We start from the raw sequence: 15,217 nt of genomic DNA, 5'->3' as shown, positions 1-15,217 counted from the left end.
CCACAATTTGGGGATGCCTGGTCTAAACCCATACTAAAACCATCTAATTTGAAGCCACATGCATCCCTCATAGTAAGTACAGTAGGGTTTAAAAATGGCTTTTGTATGTTTCATTCAGGCTTTACACTATTTCCCCCATACACATGATGACTGTGTAAGATGTGAGTTACCTGTATATCTCTATTATTACATTTTTTTTATAAATTAAAAGTGAAATTGCTCCAGCCCTTGATCATTGCTCTTAAAAATTTTTCCCCCCAGGTTTGCTATGTGCTTTTGAAGCAAGGCGACCAGAACTGTACGACCAGAACTATACGCAGTATTCCAAGTGCAGTCTCACCATATATTTGCATAATGACATTGGCAGTTTTATATTCAATCCCTTTCTTAATCATCCCCAACACAGTATTCACCCTTTTCACAGCTGCTTGACACTGGTCTAGCTGCATGTGTGGTATGACTTGGCATAAGGCAGTTTCCTATGTTCCCAAATTATTATGATTATTTGTTAATGGATTTATGTGACAAATTTGTATACTGCCTCCACCAAATGGTGTTATTTTATTACAGAAATAAATAAAAAGTAATATAAAAAGTTTTTTTTAAAATAGTATTAACCTGGCTGATGCAGTTCTTTACTACTGGAAATGCAGATCTCACAAATGAACATGCACTGGATACATGCTTGCACATTCTCCTGGTCTCTACTTGTCCTCCTTTGCAGCCATCAGGTAGAATCTGGGGCAAGGAAGCAGGGAGTGGGGAGAGGGAGAGGGAGAGGGGGAGAGAGAGAGAGAGAGAGAGAGAGAGAGAGAGATCCTCTATTCCTTTCCATTCACAAAGTTCCACCTGCATGACAAGATAGCACTGCCACCCTGATAGACCTATTAAATCTGTGATCAAACGATGACCTCCAAACCATCCTAAATATCTTCACAGAAGCTTATGAAAAGCTTGGCCTATCACTCAACATCCAAAAAACCAAAGTGATGCACCAACAAGCACAAAATAATCCCTCTGCAGTGCCACAAATCAAACTAAATGGTGTAACGTTGGAAAGTGTCAGTACACTTCTACCTGGGCAGTTATCTTTCCACAAGGGCCGACACTGATGCTGATATCCAGCATCACCTGAGCTCTGAGAGTGCAGCTTTCTCCTGAATGAAGCACAGAGTGTTTGAGGACTGAGACATTTGCAGGGAAACCAAAATGTTTCTTTACAAAGCTATTGTACTACCAACCTTACTGTAGACTTGTGAAACATGGACCACTTATAAACGCCATCTCCAACTCCTTGAAAGATTCCACTAACGTGTTTCTGAAAATTTAACTAATGCCAGTGTACTGGAAGAAGCAAAGATCACCAGTGTCAAAACAATGATTCTTCAACATCAACTTCGTTGGACTGGTCATGTTTGGATGCCTGATTATCGTCTTCCAAAGCAACTACTCTATTCTGAACTTAAAAATTAAAAGCGTAATGCTGGTGGTCAACAAAAGAAGTTTAAAGACTCTCTCAAGGCAAATCTTTAAAAATGTAGTATAAACACTAACAACTGGGAAACATTGGCCTGTGAGCGCTCCCATTGGAGAACAGCCTTTACCAAAGGAGTCATGGACTTTGAAGACGCTCGAACTCAGCACATTTCTCCCTTTCATTCTAAGAGGAAGGCATGTTTAGCAAACCGTCATTGTGATCATCTCCCACTCGGAAACCTATGTCCCCACTGTGGAAGGACGTGTGGCTCCAGAAATGGCCTCCACAGTCACTTACAGACTCACTGTTAAGACCGTGTTCATGGAAAACAATCTTACTTGGCTACAAGTGATCGCCAAAGAAGATTAAACCTGTGCCAGTCATGAATGACACATCATGGAGCTGTGCAATTATGCCTTCACCAGTTGACACATCTTATTAGCATTTTAACTGAGAGTATGGGGGGTGGAGACAGGGGGGAAATATTGGCGATCATTTCTTTTCCCAGGAAATGACAGGCTACTCACTATGGAATCATGACATACACTCATATCTAGAAACCCTGCCTTTCCTTGCTGGCTCCCCAAATGGAATGTGCAGCAGTAACTAGGTCAAGCAGGCCAGGATAATAATAGACATTGGTGAAGTTACAGCAACAAAAATTGTTTTCAGCATAAGATGCTTATTACTGTTCTTACTTCATATCTCTGTTTGGAAAGAAGATGGTTTTTAACAAAAAGCAAGCAGATTGATGGACAAACTACACCTAATGTTAACCACATAATGTGTTACATCCACAATTTGTTCCTGTGTATTACGGTACTAGAGGAAGCACTTACAAAGGGAAGATCAGGACCAGGGCTAGCGAATGGTATGCATGTTGGGGGGGGTAGCTTTTTCCTACCACACAATAAAAAGGTAAAGGTAAAGGGTCCCTGACAGTTAAGTCCAGTTGCAAACGACTCTGGGGTTGCGGCGCTCATCTTGCTCTACTGGCAGAGGGAGCCAACGTTTGTCCGCAGACAGTTTTTCCGGGTCATGTGGCCAGCATGACTAAGGCGCTTCTGGTGAAACCAGAGCAGCGCACGGAAATGCCATTTACCTTCCTGCCAGAGCGGTACCTATTTATCTACTTGTACTTTGACATGCTTTCGAACTGCTAGGTGGGCAGGAGCTGGGACAGAGCAACGGGAGCTCACCCCGTCGCGGGGATTTGAACCTCCGACCTTCTGATCGGCAAGCCCCTAGGCTCTGTGGTTTAGACCACAGCTACCACACAATGATCCCAATCAAAATGGTACCCCCAGCAGCTGCCCTGGAATGGAGGCTTACCTTCTGGAGCTAAAAGCAAATTTTGGGGGTCATGGTGTTTTTTGCTGGGACCGCGGTGTGGGTGGGTCCCACAAAAGGTTTATACTCCTCCTCCTCTCCATGCACTGTGGTACAGGTCCTGAGTGGCCCCCTTGCCACCACTGCTGCCGTTTACAGTTCTAAAAAATGATGCATACAGTGCCAAAATACATTTAACATCACTTGTACTTTAGCCCTAAGCTGCCGGTACAATTAGAAGTCAAACTGAAAAACCCAAAATCCTTTGCTTAAAATAATCATAATGGAGCTAACATAACAGAATGCATCAAATTCATAGATTCTTTAAATATCTCAGAGACACTGCCTATTCAACCCACTCTTTTAGTGCTTAATTTTTAAGATGATTTGTGCTGGAGATCCCTATAAATGTTTCCTCCTGTCATGGAAGTCACCATCCTTAATTGGTGAAAAATACACAGCACTGACAGTAAAACACTCTGCACAAGGTCTGGCACATGTTAAGCTGCCAAGTGTGATTTAGCAGTGTCTGATAGTATTTTTCTGTGACTAATAAGTCCTATATTCCTGCCTACTTTCACCAGTGTTAACTTATGGAATGTTTGCTCCTGCTTTTAACTGCCAGAGTCTTCAAGCAGTCACAAAATTTGGTCTCAAATACATTTTTAAAAATGACACATTTTAATTACTACTACGGTACGCTGAGCTCTAGGAATACTTTTCTCCCACCACCACTCCATGTTATCTACATAACAGTCTTGTGATGTAGGTTAGGCAGAGACCAAGGTCACCCAATGAACATCATAGCAGATCTGAATTGGAGTTTACCCAGTCCTGGATTGACCCTGTAACCACGACAACATACCGACTCTCAGTTGACCGGTTCTCACATTGCTAGTTACAAAGAAAGTAGCTACCGTAATTTGGGCTGATGTTATGGCCCTTGGGGTCACTGCATCCCCCAGCGACATGCAACATGCGGGAGTATCATGAGGCTTCATCTTGCTTTCCCCTTTTATCTGACTTGAGTTAAATGGATAGATGCTTGTGGTTCTGTATCAAGATGAATGCCTGCTCCTACATAAATCTTAGGAATAATGTTACAGCAATGTATGACCTGCCTTACTGCGTCCAAATAGTTGTGACATTTCTCCTGGGCATCCAATATTGCTAAGGGATGCTAGGGCCTAATATGTACCCTGAGAACTGCCTAAAAGCAGCACCCTGTGACTATTTCTCCCAGTCACAGGTGCTGCCTACGTTAACATGAGGGGATAGCGCTCCCTCTGTACATGCTCAGAGGAACCCTCGTTGCTACCTCGAAGCCTTGGGATTGTGTGCTGGGTGCTAAACTCCGGCGAGCCCTTGCTTGCGGCTTCTGTTTCCTCAACCACCTGCGCCACTTCCCGCCTCTCCTGGAGGAGGAGGCTGTCTCGGCGTTTCCCCCGAGGAGAGCGCGAGCCCGCTCGTTTCGCGGCAGGGTTCCCTTTCCCCTCCCTTCGTCCCGGCTTTTCCACACAGCCCAAGACTGGCAGGGGAATGCCAGAGCGCAGGAAGACGAGCGCGGCAGCAGGGGGAGAGCTTGGAGCAGCTGCAAAAGCGCCGCGCGCGCGGTTGGTGGAATCCCCGCGCGCTGCTGCTGCCGCTGCTGCCGCCGCTGCCGCTACTGCTGCCGCTGCTGCCGCTGCCTGTGAGGAAAAGAGAGGCTCCCTTTTATCCTCTCTGAGGTGACTTAGCAACAGCTGCTGCTGCAGCAGCAAGCATCCGCGCGCCCTCCCGCCTCAGCTAGTCAGCGCCAGCAGCGACGGCGGCTTGACTTCTGAGGCGCGCTTTCTCTCCTCAGTCGCCACCTCAGGTAAGACGAAGGGAACTTCCCGCGCTGCCTCTGTCTGTCCGTCACACTGTGAAGCATTCTTTCCTTTCTTTCTTTCTTTTTTAATGGTGTGCGTGCTTTCATTATGTTTGTGTGTTGTTCTCCAACGGGACCTCTTTCTCCAGCCTCCTACCCTCCTGTTGCAGGTGCTTCTGGCTGGTGGCTTCTTTTTGCCGCAGGTTTTTTCCCGCGCCCCCCCCCCAAAGGTGCTCCTGCCGGGCTTTGTCGTAAGGTGACCTTGAGCCGCTAGGTGGGCTTTTCAGGCGGTGGGGCCGGGATTCGCAGTGCGACTCTGGTGGGGTGGCCCGGCCAAGTGAAGGGCACAGGGGAAGGACTCTGGACCTGGTCTGGGGAGGCTGGAGAGGAGGCGAAGATGCCTGGGAAGGGCGCTCTGGACCAGCCTGCAGCCAGCATGTCCCGGGCTCTGCTGGGAAGCTGTTCTCTGGGAGACCCAGGCTGTCCTCCTCAGGATGCTGACCTGGGGGTGGGAGGTCCTCAGAAATCAATGGGGCTTGCTTCTGAATAAGCAGGAATAGGACTGAAGGGTGTAAACCTCTGAAGTCTAGGGATGGACGTGGGGAGATGTGGTTAAATTGATGCAACAAATTGTGTGCGTGTGTGTTTAAAGGAAAAAGCCAAGCGCCTCAGAACATGTTGCACAAGGAGAAATGGTAAGGGAGCTTACATGTCATTGGGCCACTAGAACAATATTCCACTGTGGAAACTCTGGAAGGGCAAGGATGCAATTCCCCTTGAGAAAATGCCTTTGGATGGATACACCAGCAGAGCTGTAGCTAATTCAAGGCTGCCCTTAATTTTATAAGCACCGACTGGGTTGATAATGGCAGGGTTCTTCTAGGGAAGGGATTTTCCAGATGGCAACATCTCCCCGGCCCGGTTTTTGAATGGATTGTTGTTACTTTAAGGCAATTTGTGAGCCTGGCAAATAAAGGCATTTCAGGAGCTTAACCTTAGTAGCTGATCAAGTGGCATTAGAGCAAAACAATTTAGAAATACGTATTTTTAAAGAGTCGTTAAGAGTTTTACAGGCTGCCATTCTTCGATGGGAGTAAGAGAAGCAAGCACACAGTTATTGCAGGCTGGGACTATCTCTTGCTCGCAAGGTCAAGAACAAAGTAAAACTTTGTCATGGAAACATAATGTTCTGTTCCCTGTTTCTCAGTGCAACTGTATGCAATAAATGAAGAATGTAAAAGTGGCTAATGAGGCATCAAAACAGCGTATTGCATTACAGCTTAGCTCACTTCTGCAGTAAGTAAACCCGGCACTGCCTTTCAGTGTGGTATAGTGGACCAAGGTGAGCTCCTTTCAAATCTCTCTATCCAGCCAGAAAACTCTTCAACTGACCTTTCTCTTTCTCTCATCTACCTCACAGGGTTGTTGTGAGGATAAAATTAATTCGAATTACTTGGAGGATGTGGGAATGGTTTTGTAAGCAATTTGTATGGAACTGTATTGTCTTGCATTGACAAATCAGTAACCAAATTGGAAATCCACACATTTCCTCACCTTTTCCAGTGGCACATCTTATTCTCTGTGACTCCGTGTTCAAAATACTGCTCTGCCAATAAAGGAATGTATTTTAATGGATATTGCACTTTGGAAAGAACTGTGATAATACTTGCCTTGTATAGAAAAATTGTAATAAAAGTGTACTTTTTAATTAGTAGTTGCAGAACTGGAACTGTTGTGTATCCTACCCCCCCCCCCCCCCCCGGTTATATGCATATAATGTATATTCTCATTTTGAGAAGTGAGTGGAGTGCATTTAGGCATTCCCCTCCTTAATGCAGTATCTGGTTTTCAATATATTCTATATCAATACTTAAAACTTTTATTTTAAAGCCCTGTATAAAGTACTCTTTACATGCAGTTTATTAAGGACTACATCTATGCTATCCATTATTTTTGAATTCTAGTAAAATACCTTGCTGGAACTAACACTCACTACCTGAGCTTCATTTTTCAAGGATAGTGTTCATTCAAGAATAATCTGTGGAAATGTGTACTTTTATATCAAACCTGGCCTAACTTCTCTAGGCTCTGTTGGAAGAATGTGGTATCTATGTGTAGAAGCACTACCAGTTCCATTTCCCCTCTAGCTACACAATGACTAGTCCTTTTGAAGGAAGGATAGCTGCTTTAGATGGTGACGGGAACATAGGAAGCTGCCTTATACTATGTCAGACCAATGGTCCAACTAGCTCAGTATTGTCTACAGTTACATAGGATCATAGAATTGTAGAGTTGGAAGGGAGGGACCCCGAGGGTCATCTCATCTAACTCACTGCAATGAAGGAATCTCAACTAGCTCCTGGATTTCAGCTGGGGTGTCTTTCCTAGTTCTACCTGGAGATGTCAGGAATTGAATCTGTGACCTACTTGCAAGGTAGATGCTCTACCACTGAGCTATGTCCTTTTCCTTCCCTGCTACATCCTGCCTAGGGAGAAAATGATGTCTAGAGATAGTTGGCCCCTCTTTCACTGAGCTGAAACAAGGCTGAACACAGACAATCAACTTATAACTTCTGATATATGGAGAAGTGTGCACATTTCCTAACTATATTTATAGCAGTACGGGCAACAATTATTATTTTTGAACTATTTGGTGGTTTCTATTGTTTCTGACTAGTTGTGTTCATCTCTTGCTATGATGTAAAGGTATTACATACATTTTGTCACTACATTCAATTTTGCTGTTAATGGATGTCTATGGTCTTAAAAGTTGTATGTATCATATTCTAATTCCTAAAGCATTATTTATAGACAGTTTTCTTTCTTATCCACAACTGGACATTGCTATTTTTTTATTAGTTGTGCCTCTTCTATGCACATGTGCTCACTATTCCAACAAGAGGAAGAAGAGAACCCCTCTCCTGCAAATTCCATTACATATTAAAACCAAGATTAATAATAGATTTACGTGCCCTTATTATAAAACAGAATAACTAATGGGACTTCATAGATCACAATATAGGGTTGTATCCAATGAAATAATTGCATTTGGGTGTGTTTGTGGAGAGGAGTGGACTAAGAGAGAAAGGCAAAGTTCTGTTGTGCTCTCAGAAGTTGTTACATGTCCACAGTTATTTAGTTATTTAGTATCCAAATATGCTAACACAGAAATAAAAGGTAACAAAACCAGAATATCTCACAAATGGTGTGTGTGTGTGTGTGTGTGTGTGTGTGTGTGAAGATACACAAAACTTGATATTGTGAAATTTGAAAAGAATGGAGAAAAGCAGGGAAGATTGCTTAAAACGCTCTTCTTTCCAGTCATGAAATTCTGTAGCCTGGAGGAATATCTTCAGTGTTGTTATTCATGGAGCACTAATACAGACCATCCAAACTTTACCAAAATTTAGAATGCATTGCAGAAAAATAATAATAATCACCTAACCTTTATCTTATTACCAATAACCAAGCATTTACATGGTAGAAAAATCCTATTACATGGTTAGCAGGTCCATTTATAGTCTCACCAAATATCTGTCCATTTCAAATTATGATGAATTTTCAAAATTTGAGATTCAGATTTTGTAAGTTGACATCAACATTCAACTCCTGAATTTCAGAATAAAAAATTGACACCAGTGTTCAAAATCTGCCTGTTCAATGAGTAAATGTCATGTATAAAGTTTACTAAATTACTTTGCAAGTCATCTATCATATTCTCTCACATATTGATCACAACTGCATGTCATATGTCAGGCAGTGTAAAATCTTGGCAACTACACGTTAGATACTGACAAATGTTAACTGTGACTGTAGGCCAGCTGTCAAACATTGCCAAAACTTACTTCTACATGTTAGATTTCTTTCAAATGTGATTGCTGGTGCCTGCTACCTAAAAGGATTGGACTAGAGTGCAGAAATCTTTAGGTGGGAAATGATGGTGTGGAATAATTGAAAACTGGAGAATATTTGCCACTGGAATTAATCAGAGGAGAACTTTGAAGTTTGTTTTTAAATGGTTTCCTCTCTGAATTTATGCAAGAGTTGTGCTGGTATTCACCTAACTTTTTCTGTCACAAGGATCACCACTTGTGTAATAAGGTTCCCCTCCTGCATCTCCTTCCCCCTGTACTCTCCCAAAATCTGCTGTGTAGGTTTGCGGGAATCCCAAGAACAGATTTAGGGAGCATGTGGGAGGGATGAGAGGGAGGAAAGTCTCACTGTGCTAGCAGTGACTGCTTAACTGACTGTAGCTTTGTAAGTGTTTACTGGAATCGAGTCTTTGCTAATGATTAATGATAAAAAGGCTTTTTTTGTATATTGTGCTTTAATGGCCATTAAAACATTGTTCATTAAAACTTTAAAGGCTTACTTCCATTTAATTCACATAGCTTTGAAATTATGATTGATATTATTATGCATTGATAGAAAATGGTTGTTTCTTCTGGAGCTGATATTCAGAATGTTAATATTTTATTTGAAGGCAAAGACTATTTCACATTCATAATTCACTCACTGCAAATAAGATGTTATTTTGCAATGAATCTCATTCTCAGCATGATTCATATGCCTTTTAATTATAGCAGTAACTCATAATCCCACCCAACAGAATTCGATGAAAAATAAAAATGGCAAAGCATTTTGCACATTAAAGGTGTTATGATCAATAAGTGATAATACTCTATTGTGTAGTGCTGAGAAATGTTCAGACATCATATTGATATTGCATTGGTGAAGCATCACCTGTGTAGTTGCATATATATTTCAGTTGACTGGCACAGTGTCACTTGACTCGGCTACTACTATCAGCTACATTAGCTACCATTAAAAAAGTGCACCAGAGCTGCACACAGTGCAACAGCATGGCACATATTTGGACAGAAAATGAATGGATAGGGGGCCAAGCCTGCAGACGGATCATTTGCATTCTAAAGTCATATTAGCTTTTATATGGCAAGCTTCATTGCCACAACCTTATATTGGGATTTCAAATTATAAGAAGCAGAACAACCCTTGTCATTGTATCTGTGTTGTGCGGTATGCCACATGAAGCAACACTTCAGTGAGTTTGGGATGCTCATCTCCACAGTGCTGCAAATATTTTATTGATTCATTTATGTTTTAGCCTACTGCATTTCAAGAGACTGGTGTGACCTGTCTTAGCAGGTCAGAACCCTTGAGAGCTCACCTGGCATATGACTAGGCAGGCAATTGCAGTTCATCAAGTGATAAAAATACAGGCCATCCCATAAGTTGGGAGACCTTCTATGAAAGGTTATGAAATATAAATGGGGAGGAAAACCACAGAACCTAGGGCAGCTCATAAGTTACAGAGCCAGACTGAACTCCTACGTCCATGTTATCAGCCCTTCTCCCTCATCTTAGTCTCTCCCTCCTCTCTGAGGAATCTTAGTATAGCAGTGTAGTCTGAGGTTTTGCAACCCGAGTTTCCTGTCCAGTTAAGTGTGATGACTGATGAGATGGAGATGGAAGTTATGGGTGGGTGGGGTCCAGGCACCCTGCCTGTGAGGTCTCTGCTAATGGGTTCTGAGGTGGTGTTGGAGACAGCCTTGGAGGTGGTGCCTGGTTTTTCTGACAGAAGTACATACCTACGAACACTTCTGAACTCTCTTGCATCCATCCTTTGATGAAGATGACATACGGTAGGACAATTGTTATACATTCCAACAGTGTAATGTAAATACATCAGCTGCAAAACCCCCCACAGTATTCCCCCCCTTTACTGCTATTGTTGGCAGTCATAATAAAGGTAAATGTTAATTAAAAACTCCCAAGCTTCACCCCTTCTAGATGGTTATGCTTCTGCAATTCATCTTCACTACTGTTTCATTGGAATAATAGTGGCAGCATGCAGGAACTCTAGACTACTTTTCAAGAATTCCAAACCATGGCTTCTTTCATGTGAATTCCCCATTACAGTAATCAACTATGTTCAACCCTACATAGCACTGTTCCTAAAATGTGCGTTAATAATTTAATGTTGTTGGTTTTTTGGCTTTGCTACTGGTATTAAATATAATTATGCAGCACTGGGAAATGGTTGGCGTACAAGTTCTGATGGTATTGTGGCTAGCTCTTGTATTAGGGCTCTCGTACCTTGATACAGGATGCTGCTTAATTAGTGCAGTTGAATGCAGAATAAACTCTTAAGATTGTGCAATCCAAGCTGTTGAATTAGAGACTGAATGGGTTGTTCTGTTTGTACAAGGACTTGCACAGTGTCTTATCCCTGCCACACACTCCCTGTTTTTGGGTTTCCCCCAGCCCTCTGGAGCAGATTTTTGGGGGGCTTCAGAGAATAAGGAAGTTCCATTGCCCAAGCGTAAACCTTTGCATGAGCAGAAGATTTTGTTGGATATAGCCTTATGTGATCTGCACTGCAGGATCTGTTTATGCATGCGACTTCTTATCTGACTAGGCATAAGTAAAGAATCCTGCTTCCACATTTATATAGCATCCCTAACTTGATGGAGCAACATTATAATCATTAGGGTTGTATGTGAGGGTAAAAAAAGAAGGATGGGGAACCGGTGGCTTTCTTGCTGCTGTTTGACTACAACTCTCATCATCTGTGATCCTTTGCCATTCTGGCTGGTGCTGATGCGAGTTGGAGTGCAGTTGCAACTGGAGGGTCACAGCTTTGCCATCTCTGGTTTTTCTCCATTGATGGAGTTCTCAAAATGTATTTAAAAAATGAATCCAATGATGCAGATAGCAGAAAATGATTTTGAGGGCACCGTTAGTGGATTTGTCAGCGTTGCTTATTTCCCGTAGAAGAAATAGTATCCTGTTGATTTTTGCCTGAACCTGTAATGTTCACCTCATATATTTTCCTTGAATGTTCACTGTTAACATTTATTGCTTCCAAGCTGAAATGATCATAAAACATTTCCAGAGAAGGACAGTTCCTTTGCTGTTCTCTCTTGACTCTTGTGATGGAACTTGCTCTCAGTTTAAACCAGGGGTCCCCAAACTAAGGCCCGGGGGCCGGATGCGGCCCAATCACCTTCTAAATCTGGCCCACGGACAGTCTGGGAATCAGCATGTTTTTACATGAGTAGAATGTGCCCTTTTATTTAAAATACATCTCTGGGTTATTTGTGGGGCCTGCCTGGTGTTTTTACATGAGTAGAATGTGTGCTTTTATTTAAAATGCATCTCTGGGTTATTTGTGGGGCATAGGAATTCGTTCATATTATTTTTTCAAAATATAGTCTGGCCCCCCACAAGGTGTGAGGGACAGTGGACCGGCCCCCTGCTGAAAAAGTTTGCTGACCCCTGGTTTAAACAGTATCAATAAAATATGTTCGCATTTAATGTTTTTAAAAAATATATACTGTACTGTACAGTAGTTGGTTCAATATTTTCATTTCTGTTTCAGAAATTTTCTGGCTTTGTTGCTGCAGCATTTTGTTTTGACATTTGTTATGTTCTGGGGGAATATAAGGGGCATTACAGTAAAACAGGGGTGATCAATGATCACATGATGCGACACAGGCACACTATTTAGGTGACAATGCCCACCAGTACAAAGTGGAAGAGCTTTTACATTGGTTCTTCTTCCATATGCTGTTAAAATAAGTAGTAGTGTTGGCAGAAAAATGTGAGCAGTAAAATGTGTATTACAAGTAAGACTTGCAGACTAGCGTGATTTGCAAACAACAACAACAACAACAACCAAACAAATGTGAGAAGATGCTTTTTCAAAGCAGTGTTTTGGACTGAGATCACTAAACAGATAAGACATGAGGAATTGCAGGAAAATGTCCAGAGCAGTCCTTTTTCATTAATGCTGCCCCAGTTGTGTCAATCTTTCTCTAGGGGAGCCACCAAAGTCACCTTGTTCACTTTCAGATGGCTTTTGATGGTGTTGGGGCCTCTTTTGTGTTGATTCTAATTATTTTGTGCACTGTTCTGAGCTCTCTAATTGGAAGAGCATGAGGAAATCCTTATGGATCTAGTGATGCCTGTCTAGGTTTCAGTTTCCTGCCTGTACCAGGAACTCAAAGGTTATTTTCATGGTGCTCGGAACTAGCATTAATAAAACAGCTTGTCATCTTAGTATGTGTGGTTACGGTATCACACCATTCCAATCTCCAAGCGGTGTGAGATTCCAGAGGTTTCAGGCGCTTACTCAGGGCTCATGTTTTCATTGGAATGAGGGACGGCGGAGACTGTGGGGGAACCCGGCCAGATGGGCGGGGTATAAATAATAAATTATTATTACCATTATCATCACCATCATCATCATCATCATCATCATCATCATCATCATTATTGATATATGATTTATTTGCACATATATGCAACATGAGCTTACGATGGAGGGGTTCACAGCATTAGCACCCCAAAGGGTTTTTGTTTTCCCCATAGCTGCAGCCTCGGTTTGCAGCAGAAATCTGGAAGAAATCTGTCTGCCAGCTGCCCAGCCTTACTTCTACCTTCTAGCCCAGACAACTCAACTCTGACCTTTGTCTGTCTAACTACAGTACCAGCCAGTTTGTCATTTGTTATCTGGCACAGAGTCACTTCCTTTGTTAACTTAATAGCCCATACTTAGAGAGTCAATGCCTCACCGGGAAACTAGCCTGGCTATTCCAAGAATTGAATCTGTGTTGGATCCAGGAATTAGAACAGAGCTCAGGCACACAGTCTACGACACCCCCCAACCCACATAACACTAGGCTGCTCTTTGTTGCTTAAGTTCCTTGTCAGTTCTTCACTACAGATCTCATACAAAGGGCTGTTGCTGAGAGGCTATATGTTGCAGTACCTTCAGGCTTTACCCCATATAAACACAGCTTGAGTAGCTGAAGTGCTGGAGCGCTTCCCGGCGTAGATAAGAATTAGGAGTAGGGAAGGAGAGTGCATAATGGGTCTAAACAAATGAGAGCAATTTGTCAATTGTTTCTGAATTGTGCCTCCTATTTTCATAAGTACATATCTCTTTCAAAGAAATCTGTTTAGGCACCATAGTGTGAGACATTTACCAAACCATGTGTATACCTTAGCAGTATCAGAAATGTATCATGGTTAGGACATGTTACTCTGTTCACAGCAACCCTCAATTATGAAATGAATAGAGTTGGTTTGATGAGACGGATGACAGAAATCAACTCAGTCCGTTAGCAGGCAAGCCCTGACTGAGGCCATTTCATTGCCGCCTTTCGGCAACGTTAAAAGATTAGCTTTGACTAGAGTCTGCACAATGCAAGCTGCATCAGGACAGCTTGTTATGCTAAGTTCATCGTTCTTCTGCTGTTCTAGTGATTAGACTCCAATCTCACTGTTCTTTCTATTTTTAAAATATAGAAGATGTATACTTCTATATTTTGAAAGTGTCAAAACACCATTTAGTGGCTTTTAAATTCTTGCCAGGAAACAAAATACCTCTAGACAGTAAATGCTTAGATAACATTTTTTTAAATTGCCATTTTGTTTATAGCAATATGTTCAAATGGAATAGATATTTGGATTAAATTTATTTTATAGATATGCTTAAAATGTTACAATTTTAATGTACGGTACTTAGATTAAAATATGACTGTGATAATGGTCAATAAAATTTCTTCTCTGTTCAAATAGGTCAGGGGTCAGCAAATTTTTTCAGCAGGGGGCTGGTCCACTGTCTCTCAGACCTTGTGGGGGGGGGCAGACTGTTGTTTTATTTTTTTTAAAAAGAACGAATTCCTATGCCCCACAAATAACCCAGAGATGCATTTTAAATAAAAGCACACATTCTACTCATGTAAAAACACCAGGCAGGCCCCACAAATAACCCAGTGATGCATTTTAAATAAAAGGACACATTCTATTCATGTAAAAACATGCTGATTCCCGGACCTTCCGCGGGCCGGATTGAGAAGGCGATTGGGCTGCATCTGGCCCCCGGGCCTTAGTTTGGGGACCCCCTGAAATAGGGCATAATTCGGCTGCAGTCCAAAATCTGGGACCTAATTAGCTACTTTATTTATTTTCTTTACTTTCACTGCAATTTACTCCTTTTATTTTCTTTTTCTCAATTATTTGAATTAAAAAGTTATTAAAAACAAGGTAAAAGCAGCAAACCAATGCAATAAAAACAATTCAACAATAAATAGATAGATAGCCACCCAGAGTGGTGGGGGAAACCCAGCCAGATGGGCGGGGTATAAATAAATAAATAAATAAATAAATAAATAATAGATAGTGTCAGGATTCTCCATACTTATCAGTAAACAGATATCAATATCAGAGGTATGGCATAACAAAAAAAAATTACTTGTTTTTGTCAAGGTCAAATGAACACCCTGGGATTCCACAACATAGAAGACCTTTGTTTCTAATTGCTAGTAATTTTGCATGATTTCCTTTGTCATTTCAAATGAATATGCAAACTAATCCATTATACTGTATATGATTTGTATAAATATAGAAGTATACAGATAAATAAAAAAGCAGTTCTCTTTAAACTGCAGTAGCTCAGTTTGGGGACAAAGCTGAGCCTGAATAAGGCCCCATCTTCTGCAAAATAATATTTTTTCGCTATTTAGCAGTGCTAG

At 41.8% G+C, this 15,217-nt stretch overlaps 1 protein-coding gene across 1 annotated transcript in view; it reads left to right on the top strand.

The window, feature by feature from the left end:
* The first annotated feature begins 4,534 nt into the window (after window positions 1-4,534).
* Window positions 4,535-15,217, top strand: part of ATP2B2 (ATPase plasma membrane Ca2+ transporting 2) — a 377,201-nt gene continuing 366,518 nt past the window's right edge. Inside the window, exon 1 of the mRNA XM_060271474.1 lies at window positions 4,535-4,661. The gene's annotated coding sequence lies outside the window, so the exon portion shown is untranslated. The remainder of the gene's footprint in view (window positions 4,662-15,217) is intronic.

The sequence above is a fragment of the Zootoca vivipara genome, chromosome 2 (assembly GCF_963506605.1).
Source record: "Zootoca vivipara chromosome 2, rZooViv1.1, whole genome shotgun sequence".
NCBI classification, from domain to species: Eukaryota; Metazoa; Chordata; class Lepidosauria; order Squamata; family Lacertidae; genus Zootoca; species Zootoca vivipara.
Note: the sequence above shows the minus strand (reverse complement) of the source record. Positions and strands in the feature narration are given on the sequence as shown.